This window comes from Otolemur garnettii, unplaced genomic scaffold (genome assembly GCF_000181295.1).
Source record: "Otolemur garnettii isolate 467f Iridium unplaced genomic scaffold, OtoGar3 scaffold00018, whole genome shotgun sequence".
NCBI lineage: Eukaryota > Metazoa > Chordata > Mammalia > Primates > Galagidae > Otolemur > Otolemur garnettii.
In genome coordinates this window covers 8314701-8325353 of record NW_003852413.1, presented here as the reverse complement: position 1 = coordinate 8325353, position 10653 = coordinate 8314701, and the positions used below count along the sequence as shown (strand labels likewise).

At 51.2% G+C, this 10653-nt stretch overlaps 1 protein-coding gene across 3 annotated transcripts in view; it reads right to left on the bottom strand.

The window, feature by feature from the left end:
- The window catches only part of CDC42EP4 (CDC42 effector protein 4), a 22318-nt gene extending 13689 nt beyond the window's left edge, over positions 1 to 8629 (bottom strand). Inside the window, exon 1 of one of the 3 annotated variants that reach the window (XM_003786163.3) lies at positions 8477 to 8629. The gene's annotated coding sequence lies outside the window, so the exon portion shown is untranslated. Of the gene's footprint in view, positions 1 to 6344; positions 6821 to 7462; positions 7489 to 8476 lie in introns of those variants that run through there. The other 2 variants (XM_023511128.1, XM_023511127.1) reach the window with 2 other exon arrangements.
- Between the last annotated feature and the right edge of the window lie 2024 nt (positions 8630 to 10653).

The window sequence follows — 10653 nt, the reverse complement described above, 5'->3', positions numbered from 1 at the left end:
ACATCTTTGACAGTCTTATTTTGCAAATATTTCTGCAAATTTATCATATGCTTGTTTACATTATGGTGATTTTACTGTCTGCTTTCCCATGGAGTCGTTGTTAATTCATCTAATCTGTTTATAGTTTCTGGCTTTTATATCATGAAGCAAAGACCTTCCCGATCCCCAGGTTGGGGGACAGGGAATAAAGCAGGAGGAAATAACAGCAAGCCAGAGATGTCTGTGACTTATAAAATTGGGGATCACTTAAAATAGAAAAAATATACAGTCATCTTAGTTACTGATTCTTTATAAAATTTCATTTTAAAATGTGAACAAAGTGTCAAATGCTACCTTTATTATATATTGAATTCTTTATGATAGCACGCAGCCATGGGCCTATTTCCAGACTTCTTTTCTGTTCATTGATTTTTAATTTTTTTTATTTTTTTGAGACAGAGTCTCACTATCTCGCCCTCAGTACAGTGCTGTGGTGTCACAACTCATAGCAACCTCAAACTCTTGGGTTCAAGTGATTCTTTTGCCTCAGCCTTCCAAGTAGCTTAGACTACAGGCACCTGCCACAATGCCCAGCTATTTTTTTTGCTGCAGTTGTCATTGTTGTTTTAGCTGGCCGGGCTGGGTTCAAACCCACCAGCCTCAGTGTATGTGCCCAGCACCCTACCCACTGAGCTACGGGCGCTGCCATTGATTTCTGTTAATTTCTAAAGCAAGCCTATCCTGTCACTATGTATAATATATTTTGAGTACCTGGTAGGATAATATCCCTATCTTAACTTTTTTTCCTAAAATGTTCTTGGGCTTTTCTAATCAACTTAGTCTTCTGGATGGACTTTAAAACATTTTAATAAAGTTCCAAAAGAAATCCTGATGGATTACATTGAAATGGAAAGAAACTAATAAATTACTCCAGGAAAAATCGACTATCACAATATTAAATCTTTTTATCCATGTATTCAAGTCTTACAGACATTCTCCATGAAATTTTGTGGTTTTTCTAAGTGTTACCCATTTCTTGTCATGTTTATTCTGGGTTATTTTATGGCCTCTTGTCATTGCAAATGCATTTTGCATACTACTATTTACATTTACACACTTAGATTTTCTGACCAGCTATAGCTGGGAAAGTTACCATATCCCTCTAATGTATTTAACGGCTAACTCACTAAAACTTACACTGCCTTGCATGCTCTAATCAAAGATTGAATCTTTGGGGCTTTGCAAATAGACAAGCCTGTCAGCTATAACTAATAATAATTTGGGGCTGGGAATAAGTGGCGCGCGGCTGTAATCCCAGCATATGGGAGGCTAAAATGGAAGGACTGCTTAAGCCCAGGAGTTCAAGATCAGCCTGAGCATCATAGAGAAACCCTGTCTTGAAAAAAAAGAATAAAAAGAAAAAGGAAAAAAACATTAGACAAGCATGGTGGCATGTGCCTGTAGTCCTGGTACTTTGGGAGGCCAAGGCAGGAAGATCACATGAGTCCAGGGGTTCAAGGCTGCGGTGAACTGTGATCATGCCACTCCAGCCTGTGCAAGAGAGCAAGATCCTACCACAAAGAAAGAAAACCTGCTTCCTTCATTCCTTATTATTATCTTGTTACATTTGCTACAATTGCCAGTATAATGTTGAACAATACTACTAACAAGACATGTCTCTGTTCCTGGCATTTACAGTGATATTTTATACCTCAGTCATCTGTTCCAGGAGCCACTAGCCACATAGGGCTACTGGAGGCTTAAAATGTGGCCAACATGGCTAAGAAACTGTATTTTAAATTTTATTTAATTTTAACTATTTTAACTTTTAAACATTGATGTTTGATTCAGTTATTGGAAAAGTACGTTTGAGACAACTTGAATACATCTATCTACTTTTCAACTGTCAATTTGATGCACTCCAAATGCTGATCTAGTATTTATGAAATTTAGCACCTAAGCTGAAAGGTGCTACAGGTGTAAAATACACATGGATTTGGACATCTTCATAAGAAAAGCATAAAATATGAAAACCTAGACAAATATAAAGAGACAAAATGAAAAACAAGAAAGAAAAAATATAATCAAAAAAGAAAAAACGCATAATAAGACAAAAAAGCAGGAAAAAACGAAATAATGGAAATAATATTTTGATGTACAAGGTTAAAGTACAGTATATTAATTCCCTCTTTCTTCAGTTTTTAGAATGTGACGAGCATTATATTCCTACTGACAGCACTGTCCAAGTGTTACGCTGATAGCCCATCCCGCTCACCATGGTGACTGGAATATCATACAGATATTCTCCATCATCTTAAGGAATTCATAATTCTTACATTTTATAGGAAAATGATGCCAATAACTCAGTCAGGCTGAGCTATGGAAAAATACATCATGGCTTGGATACTTTACCCTTTAGTTGCTGGAAAATATAGGAGTCATCCAGTCCAGTTTAAGCAAGAGCACTGTAATCAAGGGCATTCTGGAATAATGCCTTCCAGTGTGGCTCTTGACCAATATCGACGAGACTGTGTGCTGAGGAACCCACTCTGGGAAGTGCTATCCCAGACCTCACCCAGCCTCAGGGGATGGGCCCTCCCTGGACCAGCAGTAACAATTCCTGGGCCATAGGTTGTAGAGAAGTCTGAGAAAGAATGTAAGGTCTATAGTTACCAGGCATTGTGCTGGATGCTTTCTTTTGATTAAACTGCTTTTAAGAAAGTCCTAGGCACGTGAAAGACTTTATCTCATGTATTCTTCCTCACAATTCTATGGAAGTCATCACCCTCACCCTCCATCTAGCAGGTAAGAGAACTGAGGCTTACAGAGATAAATGACTCACTCAAGTCACACAGTTGGTAAGGACAGAGCTACAACCCAGATGTACCCGATTCTGAATGCTGGGCTTTTAACACTGCACTATAAGGAACATCAGGGGAGGGTCACAGCGTCACTGTGGCTCAGGCCTAGGAGATGTGATGAAGGTTATGGATGCTCAAGCACCTACAGGACACACACAATTTTGCGTATGATTTCAGGTTCACACCTCCCCAGTCTGGGCACCCCGTTCCCCACTACCCCACGGAAAAGTACAGATCAATGCTAAGAAACGTAGACCCCCCCAGGCCCAGAGGTCCATCCAGTCGGGAACTGCTGCTCCTTGTGGGCTAGAACCGGCCCCTCTCTGCCTGCCTCCCCCATTTTGCTGCTGCAGCTAGCTGCCTCCTGAGCCCAGAACCAGATGTTTCAGGCCCAGGGAAGGAAGTTGACAGGAGGATGAAGGAGAAGGCATCACCTCCTACCCGGGTTTAGAACAGCCCAGAGAAAAGCAAAGGAGCCAAAGCTGGGGAGTGACCTCAAGTGGACAACTGAGGGGTCAAGACGGTGTGGAGCCGGTGACTCAAGGATGTCCGGCAACTTCACTTGTTTACGGGGCCCTTCCTGGCAATGCACACTTCCCAGAGCCTGCCACCTGATGTGAGTCAGCGTCCACAGGGAAGACCCGGGAGAGGCAGGAAGGGTGCCTTGTGCCCCCCACCACTGCCCAATGCCCCTGTGCCGGGGAGACCTCCCTCCTCGGGAAGTGGCCCCTCAGTTTTTGCCTGGATCTCAGGAGGAAGCAGATGGGCTGGAAATCAGATCTGCCAGGCCTTGTTTGGTTTCACTTCATTTCTCCCAAGGGTCGAGTGATCAGCTGAGGAGTGGAGAGTTCAAGAACACTCTGGGGGTTGGGGGTCTCTAGAAGGAGACTTGTGCATCTGGACTCACTCCAGAGTAGGCAGGCAACTTTCCCATCTTGGCCCTGCCAGAACTTGGAAGCAAAGAGCCAGACCCCAGGTGACTCGTCATGTGTGCGTCAGTTCCCTCCTCAGCTTTCAAAGTGATTGATAACATTGTGCACCTCTCAGCATCACTATGGGGTTAAATAAACTAATATATGGAAAGCATTCAGCACAGTGCCATGCTAGGGGTGAGCATTCTTACCTGTGTGCTGTGAAAATGATGCTGTAATGTGCTCTCAGCCAATGCCCTATGTTTAGGGAGGCTGGGGGTGGTGGTGGAGTTTTGGCATACCCAGGGACATTCCAGCCACTGCTACTCCCCTAAATTCAAAAAGAACACACATCCGAGGCTGCCTAACACAAAAGGCTCCACAGTGAGCCATGGACTGAACCTTTTTTCAAAGTCATGGGGGTTCCTAGTATTACCTGTCACGGGGGGAAGGGTCCTCCAGCTGCTGAAGCCCACACATGTATTCTGCCCTCCCTGTGGAGTTCCGATTAGCAGCAGGGTTGGGCAACTCTCAGAGTTGGTTTCTTTTCCGATCTGACTTCCCTCCTCCCTTCTTCACCTTTTAACCTTTAATGGCCCAGGACAGAGGAGCCTGGTTTCTCTCCAATAAGACTTAAGCTCTTTCTGATTTCAGCTGAATAGTGGGAAGGAGGTAGGAAAAGAGAAACTTCCCCCATTCTTCCCTAGGATAAGGATAAAAGGTAACTCAGGAATTTGCAGAAGCTTGGGTGCTACTAGCAACACATAATGCAAAGAAAACTTCAACAAGATAAAACTCCAATAAAAAACACCTTGCTCCTTTGGACCAAAGCGGATGCTCATTAGAGGTGCCCACACATTGTCCTGCACCCTCGGTTCTTCCTGGGCTCTCCCAGGTCTTCTACCAATTGATCAGGAGTGGGAGGGGCAGGTCCTTTCCTGATGCTTCAGGGCCAGGGGCAACATTCTAGGCAAAGGAAAAGGGGGACCCAAGTGCATAGAAGCTCCAACTTAAGGGTAGGAGCTTGTAGGGCAGAGAGGCTGGAACACAGAATCTGACCTCACTGTCACATTTGGGAAGATCTAAAGCTGAGGTCTCCAGACCAAGTTCACTGTACTATAAGAATTTTATGGGCACAGGCAAAAAAACAAGCCAGAGACTCAGGAGGGTTAGAGGCTGCCCCAGCTGGCCTCCTCTGCTACCCTGATAGCCAAGGCAGAAGATGGTGGCCACAGTGGCTGGCTGCAATGAGCACAGATCCCCAGGGATCTTCTCAAACACATTCAGCTCCATACTAGGTGGGCAGATCACTCAGAAACACACCCCAAACTGCCCTCACCTGAGCCTCAAAAGGGAGACCCATTCTCAGCTTGGAGGGCTGAGTGGAGAACACCAGTTCCCCTGCTCCTGGCAAAGGATGCCAGCATTGCCACCTTGGCATGGAGCCCAGAGTTACAAGCTGGCAGTGCCTGGGGGGGGGACTCCAACGTACATTAGTTGGAAAGAAGCCCAGGCTCCTCAAGGAGGCATATTTTAAGCTGGAGCTTCAGGGGCACAGTGATGGGAATATAGTAAAGCAATGGCTAGACTTTCTTCACATACACCACAAGCAAAGAGAGTTGACCTCCTGAGGCCCCCTCTCACTACCATCCGATTCCCTGCCCACATGGGCTTAGCTTGCCTGGAACACCCCAGAACTACTGGCTGGGGTTGGCCTTCCAGATACTCTTCCAGACAGCCCCTCAAAGTGTCCCCTAACTCCGGAATTTGATTCTTTTCCCCAAGGTCAAGGAAAGGCCTCCGGTACCTAAGTCAGAAGACTAAGCACAGGTCAGCTCTCTCAGCTTCCAGAGCGGAATTGCTCAACTCCTCTTCCTCCACCCCCAAGCCTTATCTCTGGCATCAACCCAGATCCCCATTCCTCCAAAGGACAGACTCCTCCTCCCTCTTTCCCCACCCTTGCAGGGACAAGTTCCTCTGAGTCTGTGGAACAAGAAGGTCCAGCCAGAGAGGTCTAGAACTGCTACCCAAAGCAATCCCAGTCACACAGGCTTCTGACACCTCCACTTCCAGCCCAATCCAAAGGTGGGAGGGGGAGAGAGTGAAATGGAGAGGCCAATATCAAACACCTTCGACATCTGGGCATAGCCTGTCCTGGCCACAGAAATCAATCAACCACTCCAAGGGCTCTCTGAACCAGAGCCAACTCAGGCCAATCTGGAAGAGCTCCTGACTTATCAGGAAGGGTCTAAGTTTCCTCTCCTGGGTTAACATTTGCCTACCCCTTCCCACCCTCCTGCTTTACAGATAAGCCCTTCCTTTACTTATGACTCCCTGGTCTCCAGTCCTGAGGCCCCTGACTCAGGTTCTGGAGGCACCAGGGTGGAAGTATGCTGGGTACACACATGGGAGCAGGACAAGCATTGGTGGAGGGTGGGGGGTGGCATGAGCAAGAAACAAATAAGGGGAAAAGAAGGGTTAAGAGAGAAAAAGGCAGAACCCCCAGAACATGGAAGAAATGCTCAAAGTACACAGCATAACATAAGCAATCAGTCCTCGAACTCAGGAGGCTGTCAGTAGGGCTGAGACTCACCCCAGGATTACCATAGGCTCACAGTATCACACCGGCTCCTCCTAGTCCCTGAAGACACCACCAGAATCCCTCAGAAGACCAGGAACCCCAGTGGTGATCTCCGGAGGTTTACTGAGCCCCCTCTTGTGGGAAGGAGCAGCTGTCCTCAAGCAGTGGAGGGACGAAGTCCAAGTTCAGAGGAGATAAACCACCACACTAATCAGTCAGTCACATGGGTAGCTCACAGGGGCACTTGATGAGAGCAGGGGACACACAGGCACTACTACTCTCAGCAGGGTCCCAGCTGCCCAGCAGGGATGGAGCTTCACCAGATCCCCTTGGATGCCCCACTACTCCAGGGGAGCCCTAGGGCCGCCTGAGGCCTGGCTCAGTTCCAGCATACTCTCCAGTTCTGGGAGGAACCCACAGCTCAGCTCTCTTCCTTTGTGCCCTGTTCTTTGTTCTCTTAAAATTCAGTCCATCCTGCTGGTGGTCCCTCCTCCACCCCAGCCTCAGAAAGGGGGCGGGGGCTGCTGGGAGTTATTAGAAACCCAGACTGAGCAGAGAAGTTGCAAGCAGGGGGCCCCTGTAACGGGCCCTCATTGTTTACACTCTCTGGACCAGCAGACCTTTCTCTGGTCCAGATGGCCGCTGAGGGTGAGTGGAGAGAGACTCTCCCTCCAGCACCCAACCCCTCCAGGGAGGGCAGGAACCCTCACAGCGCGGAGGACGCTCCAGGACTCTACACGGATTCAACTGCTCAGCTACCTGGGCCAAGGGGCGTTGGACTCAGCGAGGGATGTGGGAGCGAGTCAGACCGCAAAGGGTGGGGATAGTGGAGGGGGAGAAGTTCAAGAAACAAGAAAAGAGAAAGCATTGTATTTTCCCTCCATTCTCCCAGGGAGAAAAGGAAAACTTCCAAAGCCCTAGCCACAGTCAACGGGCAAACGCAAGGAACCTGGTTTGAGTTAGAAGAGAACACCCCTCCCCCCAGCCTCTCTGGGTCCCCCCTCCCACACACACACACACACACACACACACCACTCTGTCCTCTCCCAGGAAGCCGGCCTAGCTCCAGCCCTCCCGCCCGGGCTCCCAGTTCCCTCCCAGCTCGCCGGTCTCCGGGCTGGGGCACTCACCAGCGGCGGCGCGGCTCCCAGGCAGGCGGGACAGCTCCTGAGGGACGCGCCAGGGGCAGGGGGCACTTTTGTATCCCCGGCTGGGGGCGCTCCAGGGAAGGGGCGGAGTCGGCGACAGCCGATTCCAGCTCAACCGCCCCGGGCGAGTGATTAAATCATTAACCGACCGCTCCCCGCTCTCCGCGCACGGCCCCGCGCGAGGCCGGCTCCCCGACTCCCCGGCTCCAAAGGGGCGGCCAGGTCGGTTGGGCCCCACCCCGCCGGGAGGCGCCTGGGCCTCTGTCGGCCGCGGCCTCCAGATCTTCCGAGGGGGCAGGCGGGGCAGGAGCCCGGCAGGGGAGGGAAGGGCTCGCAAGGGGATGGGATTGGTTCCTTCGCCCGTTCCCATCCAGGCAGCTCCTTCCCTCCTTCTCCTGGCCTGGTGACACTGGATGGCGTGCGGTGCAGTGTGTGTACGAGAGCGAAAGCGTTTGTACATGCCTCCGCCACTACAAGCGAATAATTCGGCTCTTATCCACCGAGAACTCTTTGCGCATACACGCCCCCCTCGGGGAGACCTGGCCGGCCGCGAGCCGCCGATTGTTGTGCTCCTACCCACACCCACGCACGCCTCGTTCCTGGGCAGGGGGGTGGACCTCTACAACCTGACCCCCTCCCTGCCCCGGCGGCGCCCTTAGCCAGGCCAGCGAGTCCCACTCTGGAGAGAGGAAATCCAGTCTCGGCAACCCTGTGTCCGGCTCTCTGTCACCCTCTCCTTCCTAAAACCCGCTCTGCTGGGACACAGGCTGAGCAGCGCCCGGTCCCAGGCACCCAAACCGCCTCCACGCGCCCTGGCCCCAGTCCTGCCGCCCCTGGGAGGGCACCGTGGACAAGGGGTCTCCCTGCGCCCTCCTCTCCGCAGCCCAGGTTTTTGCATCCCTCTCCGCCCCGTATGGGGGCTTGAGCCCCCAAGCCGAGCCCACCCAGGCCTCGCCAGCAGGTTGTCACGTCTAAAAGCCCATGCCCGTCACCTACCGCGGTCCCCAGAGACCCAAACGCCGAGCTGGCCTGGCTGCTTTCCCCCCCTCGGTAGGCTCCACTCGGCGGCAGGGCTGGCGGCCCATCTCAGCGCCGGCGTTTGTCTCGCTCTGGCGCTGGGGCTTTCAGGGCTGGCAGCCGCCGGGACACTCCCCTCCCAGGCTCCGCCCGCGCCCGACCCCCGCCTCCTTCGCGCGACGTCACTGCGCCACCGCAGCCAATGGCCGCCTGCAGCCTTAGCCCGGCCGCTCGTCCTACAGTGTTCAAATCTGAAAGCCGGAAACTCTCCGAGTTTCTCGCGGGGCGGCTGGGCCCGCCCAGCTTCCGCGGACCCCACTGCCCCAGCCAGAGTTCCGGCCGTGACCCCCTTCTGAGGCCGCCAGGGCCAGGGCCGCGCCTCCCTCCCGGGCCTGGCTCTGGTCTCTTAAGGCTCTTCCCCATTCCTCCTAATGACACGAAAGAGATAACGACAGCCCAGGTGGCGATTCTCGTTCTTGTTCCCTCCCGAACCTGCTAATCACCTCCTGGCCCCAGTACTGACCGAGATGGCTGCAGGAGGCCTGGCGCCACCAGATTCGTTGATTCCATCCCAGACTTCACGGAGACGAGAGGGGGCGGGGAGGACCCTCAAGCACCAGGGCTGGGCCTGGTCTGAGTGTGAGAAGGTTCTGGGCAGGGCAACTTGTCACTGATGGCCCTAAAGTCCCAAGTCTGTGGCCTTTGCTTACAAGTATCAGCCGAAGCCAAATTTTGCTCCTACCGAACGTCAAGGGGGATTAACTCCTGAGTCCCAGGCTCGGTTCAGAAGAATAGTTTACAGTTGTAAATGGTCATTACCAAAGTAATTACCAAAGATTCTCGCCAGCGGTGAGAATCAACAAAAGGGTCCAGACCTGTGGACACAGAGCGAAAGTTCCCTTGTTGTTAGCAACCTCGCCTCTTAAAGGGGGTGAAGGTGGTGAAGGCTTCGGATTCTTTCATACCAGTGGCCCAGAATCCCTCAGCTCCTAGGAACAGCCATCTTTCTGAGTCCCTCTGCCAATGAGAACAACCACCTCTTGAGATGTAATGGTTGCTGCCACTCCATCCTGCGGTGAGGGGAAAGATGGGGTTCAGAGTAGTTTAGAAAGCAGACACGTGAGTTCTATCTCTGGAGGGCTCACCTCCCCACCCCGATGAGCCTCCCTCTGTGCACGTGTCCCACAAGCCCTGGGTCCCTCTGCCTGCGCATCTGGAGGTTATGGAGAGGAATGAGATAAGGTGTGAAGGGGCCTTATGAATATAAAGCAGCCACAGGGGAGTAGATGGTTGTGATTCGGGGGTCAAAGATGTCCTCAAAAGAAATAGGAGCTGCAACGGAACTCTGGGAAAGCCTGGTTGGAAAGAGGTTTGGAAACCTCCAGCTTGGAATTCTAGCTGTGCCTTGTATGAACTGACAAGTTACAGGCAAGCTTCCCTGTCTATAAAGTGAGACCAGCAGCCTGCCTTCCACCAGCAGCCCTCTTCCCTGGGATGAGATCACCCAAGGAAGGCACCTGGCCATCCCCTGGGCATAAGTGGCTGCCAGTGGGTCCCTAACCACTGGTGCCCTCTGCACTGCTCCCAGGTGGAAGCCCTCCCCATTCCCAGCTGGCCAGAACCTTATCCTTCTGAAATCACAGCTTAAGTCTTATCTGTTCCAAAAACAACTTTCTTGGTTTTCTCTGAGGTTATTTCCCTCTTCTCCATTTCCTTTTCCATTTCAAGTAAATTATTTTGCCCCCTCCCACTAGCTGTAAATAATTTGTTTTCCTTTTTCTAAGTGTTTAGGTTGGGCCTTCCCAGTTAGATTCCATATCAATTTAAAATGCCTCTAGGACTAAGTCTTTTGGTCCCTTTGTAATTCTGTTCTTTATCCAAATTCAGGCTCCTTCCACAAACATTTAACATTAGTGGAGGTTTGCCTTTGGGGACAAAGATAGTAAAGCCCGATCTCTGCTCTCTTGCTCTCAAGATGTCCACAGTAGAAATAGGATGTCCAGGGGGAAGGGGCTCAGTAGATGCTTCTAGATTGCACTGTAGCACTGTGGGGGAGACTTGATTTAAAAAACATTGCTGGCGGGTCTTGGTGGCTCACTCCTTGTAATCCTAGGCCTCTGGGAGGCCTTGGAAAGTGGATTGCTTGAGCTCAGGAG